This window comes from Aethalodelphis obliquidens, unplaced genomic scaffold (genome assembly GCF_003676395.1).
Source record: "Aethalodelphis obliquidens isolate GAN/ISIS:26980383/991018 unplaced genomic scaffold, ASM367639v1 scaffold4, whole genome shotgun sequence".
In the NCBI taxonomy this organism is placed as follows: domain Eukaryota; kingdom Metazoa; phylum Chordata; class Mammalia; order Artiodactyla; family Delphinidae; genus Aethalodelphis; species Aethalodelphis obliquidens.
The window spans coordinates 58632686-58644351 of NW_020837948.1; the positions used below are offsets into that span (position 1 = coordinate 58632686).

An 11666-nucleotide genomic window follows, 5' to 3' on the forward strand; every position below is an offset into this window, starting at 1 on the left:
CCAGCGCTGTGGAAAGGTGAGTGAACAAGCCAGCCTGTGGGAACAGCAGCAGCTGGAGAGCACCTGATCCGTCCAAGGAGAGGACAGAATATTCAACCTCAGCTCATTTTCTGGGCTCAGTATTTCTAGGTCCTTAGGGGTTTTTTTCCCAAGAGAAGATGGAAATCTGGATTTTTATGTGAACTCAACTATTTTTCATATCATGACCCAAACTAAATATAATCTGTAACAGACTCAGGCATCCAGTTGTTTTTTTTTTAAATTAATTTATTTATTTATTTATTTAGTTGTTTGTTTCATCTTTATTGGAGTATAATTGCTTTACAAAAATACGGAATGCTTCACGAATTTGCGTGTCATCCTTGCACAGGGGCCATGCTAATCTTCTCTGTATCGTTCCAATTTTAGTATATGTGCTGCTGGAGAGAGCACAGGCATCCAGTTTTGGGGGGGGGTTTAAAAACAACGGTGACTTATCGTAAGAAATCAGGCTTTTGCCGTAAATAACAGGAACCAGCAAACTACAGCCCAGAGGAATCCCAGGACACAGCCACACCCACTTGTTTGCATCTTGTCGGTGCTGCTTTTAGGCTACAATGGAGCTTCAAATATTTACTATCTTGCCCTTTACAGAAAAAGTTTGCCAGTCGTGGTAATATTTTGACCTTTAACAGATCTGAATCTGTTGTGTTGAATTATGTTCTAAGGAGATAGACTCTACTAGATTTTAATGTAATTATTATTTTAAGTAAAAAAAATTTTTTTCCCCAGAATATTTTAGACCATTTAAAATAATTATTGTACATTAGAAATTTAACTCAATAGAATCTGATAGGAAATGGCTGTTAGGACACATTTAGTAAAGTTTCTTTTCTGTATTTATTGACCTCTGTAGATCATAGATAAATGTGTTAAGAAATAAACTAAGCAGATAAACAACAAGGTCCTATTGTATAGCAGAGGGAACTCTATTCAATATCCTGTAATAAACCATAATGAAAAAAGAATATGAAAACACATATATATAAGAAATAGACTAAGCAAACTGTAATAAATAAGGTCAGGAATGCCTTTTCTACGGTTATGCAGAAAAAGTAAACCTGAAGATACTACAAATCATCTCATGTAGCTAAACCCTGAAAAAGAGAAATTACTTTCAGCTTGCACCATCTAGAGATGAAAAATGTGATTGCACACAAACCTTACCAGAGTAGAAAGGCAGTATACCCTGCCTTCGTCATTTGAGGTCTGTTTTATGTCTATTAGGGAGAGGTGGGGGGAGATTGGTGCTCACTGGCAACAACAATGGCTAGCACATATCAAAAGGAACTTCTGAATAGAAGGATTTTTCTAACAGTGGGCTTCATGGTGCTTAGATTTTCATGCTTCTGTTATTATTAGTCACTTACTTTCATATGTGACATTCAGTCAAAATAAACTTTTTTATTTTTTTTCTTTTAAACCTGAAAGCCTCCTTTTGGCTCATCCTGAAAGAACTGAAGGGTGTAAATTTTGGACATCCTTGTGTATATGTGTTTGAACATCTTTCTCCAATCTGAACAAGTATCTTTATTGTAGGTGAAGACTTCTTTGTACGATTTTTATAATAACCCATATGTGCATTCTCCAAATTATTTTGTACTTGAATCCTACTATTAAAAATATATATTTCTGCACAAACAAGATGATCATTTGTATTGATACAATGAAATAGATCACCCGTTTGTATGGACTAGCTATAATCCCTTTGTGAGGTTTTTTTTTTGGCTACAGAAAGAGAATTTTGAAAACGTCTAACATAATTTTATTGTTTTAGGCTGATTTCCTTATGTTGTACAACTGAAAAGCAAAGTTTTTTTAATATTGTTGATCCAAAAATAGATGTCATAAGAGTTCTCTTATTCTATCTATGAGCCAATTCTAGCCAACACTTAACTCTTTTGATACCCTGCCTCCCACCTCCCCCTCTTTAACCATAACAAATTTACCCCTCTTCTCTAAGGGTGGTATTTGCCTTTTTTTAAAAGTCAGCTCCAGTGACAGCCCCGGGAAATTCTAGGAAAATATTTGAACTCTTGAAAATGCTTACATTTCACTGAACTATCGTAAGAGTTTCAAAGAGGATTCATTAAAAGCCCACTATTGATGTTTTCACCTATTCTTCTTAAGATATAGTGAATAATTACTTTTTTAAAATTTTTATTTATTTAATTTATTTATTTTTGGCTGCATTGGGTCTTCGTTGCTGCACGTGGGCTTTCTCTAGTTCTGGCGAGCAGGGGACTACTCTTCATTGCAGTGAGCAGGGGCTACTCTTCGTTGCGGTAAGCGGGCTTCTCATTGTGGCTTCTCTTGTTGCAGAGCACGGGCTCTAGGCGCGCAGGCTTCAGTAGCTGTGGCACGCGGGCTCAGTAGTTGTGGCTCGCGGGCTCAGTAGTTGTGGCTCGCGGACTCTAGAGTGCAGGCTCAGTAGTTGTGGCACACAGGCTTAGTTGCTCCGCAGCATGTGGGATCTTAGTTCCCTGACCAAGGATCGAACTTGCGTCCCCTGCACTGGAAGGCAGATTCTTAACCACTGGAACACCAGGGAAGTCCCTGTTACTGATTTAAAATTTGATTTTATTATAGTCAAATAGCATAGTTTTCATGAGACTGAGTCCTTGAACTAGATTGACACTTGCTTTATGGTCTAGAATGGGAGTTGTCAAACTACAACTTATGGGCCAAATGTGGCTTGCTGCTTGTTTTTTGGTTTGTTTTGGCTGTGCTGCATGTCTTGCGGGATCTTAGTCTCCTTACCAGGGATTGAACCTGTGCCCCCTGCAGTGGAAGCCCGGAGTCCTAACCACTGGACTGCCGGGTAATTCCCTTGCTGCTTGTTTTTTTGTTTCTGCTTTTTTTTTTTTTTTGGCCGCATTGGGTCTTCGTTGCTGTGTGTGGGCTTTCTCTAGTTGCAGCAAGCGGGGCTACTCTTTGTTGTGGTGCGCGGGCTTCTCATTGTGGTGGCTGCTCTTGTTGCAGAGCACGGGCTCTAGGGGCACGGGCTTCAGTAGTTGCAGCACAGGTCTCAGTAGCTGCAGCACACGGGCTTCAGTAGTTGTGGCATGCGGGTTTAGTTGCTCCGCAGCGTGTGGGATCTTCCCAGACCAGGGATTGAACCCGTGTCCCCTGCATTGACAGGCGGATTCTTAACCACTACATCACCAGGGAAGTTCTGCTGCTTGTTTTCATAAATAAAGTTTTATTGGTATACAGCCACACTCATTTGTTTACATATTGTATATGTCCACAAAAGCAAGAATTGAGTAGTTGAGAGAGGGACCATATGGTATTCCAAGCCAAAATATTTATTATCTGTCTCTTTACAGAAAAGGTTTACCAAACCCTGATCTAGAACATAACTGCTTCATTTGTGTTAAAAATGCATGCTCTGGACTTGAGGATATGGGGAGGGGGAAGGGTAAGCTGGGACAAAGTGAAAGAGTGACATGGACGTATATACACTACCAAACATAAAATAGATAGCTAGTGGGAAGTAGCCTCATAGCACAGGGAGATCAGCTCGGTGCTTTATGACCACCTAGAGGGGTGGGATAGGGAGGGTGGGAGGGAGGGAGACACAAGAGGGAAGAAATATGGGGACAAATGTATATGTATAACTGATTCACTTTGTTATAAAGCAGAAACTAACACACCATTGTAAAGCAATTATACTCCAATAAAGATGTTTTTAAAAAAATGCATATTCTCCAAATCCTGGGCATTGAGTTTATATTTATATTGACTTACTTATTTGTGTTCTTCAGATCTTCTTCTATATATTCATTGATTTTTTTTGTATACTTGATTTAAGAATTATTGAGAGGGACTTCCCTGGTGGCACAGTGGTTAAGAATCCGCCTGCCAATGCAGGGGACAGGGGTTTGAGCCCTGGTCCAGGAAGTTCCCACATGCCATGGAGCAACTAAGCCTGTGTGCCACAACTACTGAGCCTGTGCTCTAGAGCCCGTGAGCCACAACTATGGAGCCCACGTGCCACAACTACTGAAGCCCATGTGCCTAGAGCTCATGCTCCACAACAGGAAAAGCCACTGCAATGAGAAGCCCACGCACCACAGTGAAGAGTAGCCCCCACTCACTGCAACTAGAGAAAGCCTGTACACAGCAACAAAGACCCAACACAGCCAAAAATAAATAAATAAATAGATTTATTTTTTAAAAAAAGAATTATTGAGTGATATATTAAAATCCTCCACTGTAAGAAAGAAGAAAGTAAATTTAGTTTTATATTAAATATCCCAGTGCCTCATGGAATTCTATTTAGGTATTATAACTTCAGAAATTCATTAAAGACACAACGGAACCTCAAGTGCAAAATAAAGTTCAATATTTTTCTTTGAAAAAGAAAAATCTTCCACTGTGAGTTTTTCAACTGATCCGTGTACTGATGTTAATTTTAGCTTTATGTATATTTTAAGTCATATTACTAGGTGTATATTAATCCAGAATCATGATGTTAGGTTCACCAACACCCACACCCACAGCAATAGTTCTATTCCTCATCTCAGCTTTCTTGGATCATGGCCGACAATAAGCACACTTTTCATTTACATTAAGCCTGGTGGCATCTAGCACTACCTGGAAGGAGAGATCTTCAAGTGTTTTGAGCCAAAGAGATTCTGCTTTATGTCAATGAGTTTTCTTAAAGCATCTAAGGAACATTCAAAACAGCTTTACATTGACCCGAAAGACAGACCATCTGAAGGGCATGTACTCAGGTCTAGTTGTGATGATTGTTTGGGAAAGACTGAATATGATGAAGATAGGGTGGAGGCTTTTGCATTTAAGTTGACAGGAACATTATTTATGGCAACGATTCTTTAAAAATGGTTATGAACAGTTTTATGGGGGACTTTCCTCCTCCACGAATATGAGTTTTCTTACTGTTGTGTGTGTATGTGTGTTGCGGGGGGGGGGGGCAGGTGTTGTCCTAGTTTGCCCTTTCACTAAGAATGCTGCCTCCTGTTCCCTGCATTGTATATGCCCTGAGGATACTAGACTTTGTGTCCTGTCACCTACACAGTGATTAAAACAGGAACTCAAGAACAAAGCTGGAGGGCTCACACTTCCTGATTGCAAAACTTACTACAAAGCTACAGTGATCGGGCTTCCCTGGTGGCACAGTGGTTGAGAGTCCACCTGCCCATGCAGGGGACATGGGTTCGTGCCCCGGTCTGGGAATATCCCACATGCCGTGGAGTGGCTAGGCCCGTGAGCCATGGCCGCTGAGCCTGCGCATCTGGAGCCTGTGCTCTGCAACGGGAGAGGCCACAACAGTGAGAGGCCTGCGTACCACAAAAAAAAAAAAAAAAAAAAAAAAAAAAAAAAAAGCAAAAGCTACAGTGATCAAAACAGTATGGTACAAACATATAGACAGATGCATAGACCAATGGACTAGAATAGAGAGCCCAGAAATAAACACTCACATGTATGGGCAATTGATTTTCAACAAGGATGCCAAAAGCATTCAATGAGGAATGGACAGTCTTTTTTTTTTTTTGCGGTACGCGGGCCTCTCACTGTTGTGGCCTCTCCTGTTGCGGAGCACAGGCTCTGGATGCGCAGGCTCAGCAGCCATGGCTCACGGGCCTAGCCGCTCCACGACATGTGGGATCTCCCCGAACCGGGGCACAAACCTGTGTCCCCTGCATCAGCAGGTGGACTCTCAACCACTGCGCCACCAGGGAAGCCCTGGACAGTCTTTTTAACAAATGGTGCTGGGAAAACTGGATATCGACATGCAAAAGAATGAAGTTGGGACTTGCCTGGTGGCGCAGTGGTTAAGAATCCATCTGCCAATGCAAGGAACACAGGTTCGATCCGTGGTCCGGGAAGATCCCACATCCTGCAGAGCAACTAAGCCCGAGTGCCACAACTACTGAAGCCCACGTGCTCTGGGCCCACGTGCTACAACTGCTGAGCCTGCATGCTGCAACTACTGAAGCCCATGTGCCTAGAGCCCATGCTCCACAACAAGAGAAGTCACCACAGTGAGAAGCCCACACACCACAGTGAAGAGTAGCCCCTGCTTGCTTCAACTAGAGAAAGCCTGCATGCAGCAATGAAGACCCAATGCAGCCAAAATATTTTTAAATTAAAAAAAAAAAAAAAAGAATGAAGTTGGACCCTTATACTACATACACAAATTAACTGAAAATAAATCAAAGACATAAGACATAAAACTATAAAACTCTTAGAAGAAAACACAGGGGAAAACCTTTGTGACATTGTATTTGGCAATGGTTTCTCGGATATGACACAAAAAGCACAGGCAACAAAAGAGAAAATAGATAATTTAGACTATATCAAAATTTTAAACTTTTGTTCATCAAAGGACATGATCAAGAGAGTGAAAAAACAACCCATAGAATGGGAGAAAGATATTTGCAAATCATATATCTGGTAAGAGGTTAATATCTAGAACATATAAAGAACTCCTAAAGCTCAACAACAACAAAAAACAACAATGTAATTAAAAAATCATCAAAGGAACAAATTCCCTGGTGGTCCAGTGGTTAGAACTCCACGTTTCCACTGCAGGGGTCCCGGGTTCGATCCCTGGTCAGGGAACTAAAATCCTGCAAGCCATGTGGTGCAGCCAAGCAACAAACAAACAAAAACCAAAAGATGGTCAAAGGATTTGAATTTCTCTGAAGAAAATATAATACAAATGGCCAATAAGATACTTAGCATCATTAATCATTGGGGAAATGCAAATCAAAACCACTATGAGATATCACTTCACACCCACTAGGATGGCTATTACTTAACAAAAAGAAAAAAAAACAGAACACAGCAAATATTGACAGATGTGGAGGAATTAAAACCCTTGTGCATTGTTGGTTGGAATGTAAAATGGTGCCGTCACTCACAAAGTTTAGCGATTCCTCAAAAAGTTAAACAGAATTTTCATATGACTCAGCAATTCCACTCCCAGGTACATACCCGAAAGATCTGAAAATGGGGATTCAAACAGATACTTGTATGTCAGTGTTTATAGCGGCATCATTCACAATAGCCAAAAATATGGAAACAACTGAAGTGTCCGTCAACAGATGAATGGATAAACAAAATGGTATATACAAACAATGGAATTTTACTTAGCCATAAAAAGGATTGAAGTTCTGATACGTGCTACGACACGGATGAACCTTGCTTGCTTCATCATGGATGAATACGTGGATTATATATGCTACGATAAGGGTAAACATCCATGCTAAGTTAAAAAGCCAGACACAAAAGGACAAATGTTACATGATTCCACTTAAATGAGGTATCTAGAATGGGCAAATCCATAGGGACAAAAAGTAGAATGGTGGTTACCAGGGGCTGGGGGGAAAGAGGAATGAGGATCTATTGCTTATGATTAGAGTTTATGTTTGCGTGTTAAAGTTTATGTTTTAGGTGATAAAGTTTGGATGATAGCGTTGATAGTTACACAACATTGTGAATGTACTTAATGCCACTGAATTGTACACTTAAAACTGGTGAAATGAGGGAATCCCCTGGTGGTCCAGTGGTTAGGACTCTGCACTTTCACTGCTGAGGGCCTGGGTTTGATCCCTGGTAGGGGAACTAAGATCCCACAAGCCGCGTGGTGCAGCAAAAAAAAGGTAAAATGGTAAAGTGGTAAACTTCATATTATGTATGTTTTACCACAATTAAAAACCAAAGCAAACAAAAAAGATTTTATAACAAGAGTGGCATTTATGTTTCTTAAAACTACCTTCTATAGTAGAGTATAATACAGAAAAAAAGGCACTTTAACAAGAGAAATATGGAGTGAATCATAAATCCACTTGATGACAAAGGAAATCAAAATGCTTAAGGAAAACACAACTACATCAAATACTACCATGCACTAAAATTAATCTGACAAACTATGTACCCTTCTAGTAATTTTTTTCAAACAATGGTAAAAGATGTGAAACTCTAATTCAGTAGGAACAGATCAATCTCTATTTTGCCTGAGTTTCAAACTTTCTGACAGCATCAACTATTCCGCTATATTAGAAACAGCAAGCAGTCTTAAATACTGCATCCATACATCATGGACTAGGTGGCATACAGGGTAAGCAGATGCCTTAGGGCAGCACCTTTCAGCACTCACTCATCTCTCTGGATCCATATATATATATATATATTGCATTTTATTTAGCATTCATAGGTATTCTATAGCAGAAGCATTTTCCAGGATATCAATTGTATTGCCAGAAATGTAAATTTCCCCAACTTATCTTTTAAAATCCTACTGAAATCCCATTATGTTTTTAAAACACACACACACACACACACACACATATATAAAACATTGACCAGATATATTGTTAGATTTTTTTTAAATTGCATGATGCCAAAGAGTATTTATATAGTATGCTTCCACTTGTGTTTTAGTAAAGAGGGGGAGATATATGTTTGTATTCACTACTTTGATATAAAATAAAATACTTCTAGAATAATACATCAATAACTGCTAACAGTTCCTTCTGGAGAGTGGACTGGGGATCTGAGGTAGGAGGATGTTTTTATATTGCTTGAATATTTTACTCTGTGTGTGTGTGTTTAATTTTAAAAATCTACCTATGTTTTTCGAGAGGGGCTCTTACTTCTAGTTTCCGCTACATTAAATAATATACCTTTTGTTGCAAGTTGCAACCAAACTGCTTTAGGTTCATACAACCTTCTCCTTTAAGGAGCTCATGTAACTGCAAACTCTAACCTTCCCGCTTCACAAAGGAGCCTAAACAACGTGCTGAGCGCTTATCCAAGTCGCAGCAGAGATGCCTGCTTTTAAGTACTTTATCTGCTCACTAGGCAGTGCAGCTCTTTCTAAGATAGAATCTTAGATTCTCATTAGAGAGGAAATGGATGACCTCATCAAACCTCTCACATCCTCTTTGGTGGAACTAGATATTCCACCCCAAAGGATGTATCTGAAACTGAACTGATAGCAATGAATACAGTTGCAGTTTTAAATTATATCTTTTTCTGTAAATAAAAATTTATATTCATTAAAGTGAGTTTGAACTATTAGTACTAGCATAGAAATAGCTCCAAAGCATACAATGAAAAAACTGGTTTTAGAACAATATATATAGTACCTCTATAAGTTAAAAAACAATTAAAGTCAAACTAATGTTTTGTAATAAGAATATATGTGTATGATTTGCATAATTCTTTAATATAATGTTAATTGTCTAGATTTTGGTAAATACAGAAAGGTTTAGGTAGGGAAATTGAAAATGAATCATAACACTTCCCAACAGAAATAATTCCTATTAACATATCGGTGGATTTCCTTCCAGCTTCTCTGTCTCTCTATTTCTCTGTCTCTCTTTCTCTCTTTCATCTGTCTGCATCATATGTGTGTATGTATAGAGATATATGTATTACAGTTGTAATTCTGCTTTACTCTCATAGCACTGTATTTTTTATTGAAGTAAAAAAATTTATAGTATTGTGTTAGTTTCTGGTGTACAGCAAGGTGATTCAGTTATATATATGTATATTCTTTTTTATATTCTCTTCAATTATAATTTAATACAAGATACTGAGTATATAGCTCCCTGTGCTATACAGTAGGACCTTGTTATTTATCTCTTTTACATATAGTAGTTTGTATCTGCTAATCCCAAACTCCTAATTGATCCCTTCCCCCACCCCTTTCCCCTTTGGTAACCATAAGTTTGTTTTCTATGTCTGTGTATCTGTTTCTGTTTGTAAATAAGTTCATTTGTATCATTTTTTAGGTTCCACGTATAAGTGATATCGTATAATATTTGTCTTTCTCTGTCTGACTTACTTTACTTAGTATGGTAATCTCTAGGTACATCCATGCTGCAAGTGGCATAATTTCATTCTTTTCATGACTAATATTCTATTGTGTATATATACATACATATATACATATATTACATCTTCTTTATCCATTCATCTGTCGATGGACATTTAGACTGCTTTCATGTCTTGGCTAGTGTGAACTGTGCTGCTTTGAACATTGGGGTGCATGTATCTTTTCGAATTAGAATTTTCTCTTAGCATTAATTATAAGCATTATATTATATGCTTCCATGTCAATAAATATTACTTGGAAACACAATTTTAAATGTTAAGTAATATTCCTTTATGTGGAAATATTTATTTAACCATATTCCTATTTTTGCACATTTCCCCCTTTCTGCCATACAATGTGCAAATATGAAAAACTTACTTGTGTCTTCAACATTTTTTTTTTTTTTTTTTTTGGCTGCACTGCTTGGCTTGCCGGATCTTAGTTCCCTGACTAGGGATTGAATCCAGGGCCATGGTGAAAGCTCGGAGCCCTAAGCACTGGACTGCCAGGGAACTCCCTCAATCATTTTCACTGGAAAATTTTCTAGAAGTAGACCTACTGGGTTAGGAATGTGAACATTTTAAAGCAATTTTAAGACCTAATTTACTAATTGTTATGTCAGTGTACACTCCCACCAAGCCTAAAGGAATGCCTAATGCCTATTTTCCTCATCCCAGTACTGGGTATGACTCTCTTTAAAACTCAGTACTAAACACACACACACACACACACACACACACACACACACACACATGCACATGCCCATGTACACACCCTTTACATTTCTTTAATTAATAAAGATATAAAAAAATTTAGATGTTTACTGACCATCTGTACTTCTACATTTTTAACATGTAACATTTGCGCTTACAGGGAGATCAGCTCGGTGCTTTGTGACCACCTAGAGGGGTGGGATAGGGAGGGTGGGAGGGAGACACAAGAGGGAGGAGATATGGGGATGTATGTATATGTATAGCTGATTCACTTTGTTATAAAGCAGAAACTAACACACCATTGTAAAACGATTAGACTCCAATAAAGATGTTAAAAAAAAAATTTGTGCTTGTTCCCCAAATAACAATAATCATTTCACTTCTGAGTGCGTGTGTGTGTGTGTGTGTGTGTGTGTGTATGTGTGTGTTTTCTAGGTGCTGAAAGATGAAGTACACAGAGTTACCACAAGAGGTTCCTAGCACACATATTATATCAAAATCTGAAGTCTATTGGGCTCAAGTTTCAACAAGTCAGCAGCATCTTCTGGAGTGGACAGTTTCATTAATTTCAATCTTAGAGCCTCCAAACAATTGTCCTGGCCTCATAAGAACAGGCTGTTGGACATGGACAAAACTTATTGAAGAGAACAAGAGACAGTAGCTCAGTAATTCAGAAAGCTAGGTTGAACTGTGGACTCCACACCCCACTCTCCTTCGTTTCCCTATCAAGATCCCCCATAACTTGACTCTTTTGTTAGATATTGTCACTCTCAAATTTCAAAAGAAATATAATCACTTTAAGCCTAAGGTGCCTTTGAGTCATTCATTTGATTGTCCTGCAAATATTTATTACTCTTTTCATATTTAACCAGTAGAACGATGGATATTTTTTTAACTCAGCAAATAAATATTCGCTACCATGTGCCACTATCCTAGGTGCTGGGAATATACACTGACCCCAGCCTTGCAGAGCTCACACCTGCGCTCTCCTTCCTAGTACCTCTAAGCAGACTCTCGGGAAATTCACCCCCACAGATGCTTTTGCCTTGATGGGAGACATC

The 11666-nt window shown here is 38.8% G+C and overlaps 1 non-coding gene across 1 annotated transcript; it reads right to left on the bottom strand.

Annotated features, from left to right (window-relative positions):
• Positions 1-325: 325 nt before the first annotated feature.
• LOC113617724 (U6 spliceosomal RNA) lies at positions 326-432 on the bottom strand. The gene has a single exon (XR_003431733.1). It is a non-coding gene; the product is annotated as a U6 spliceosomal RNA (small nuclear RNA).
• Between the last annotated feature and the right edge of the window lie 11234 nt (positions 433-11666).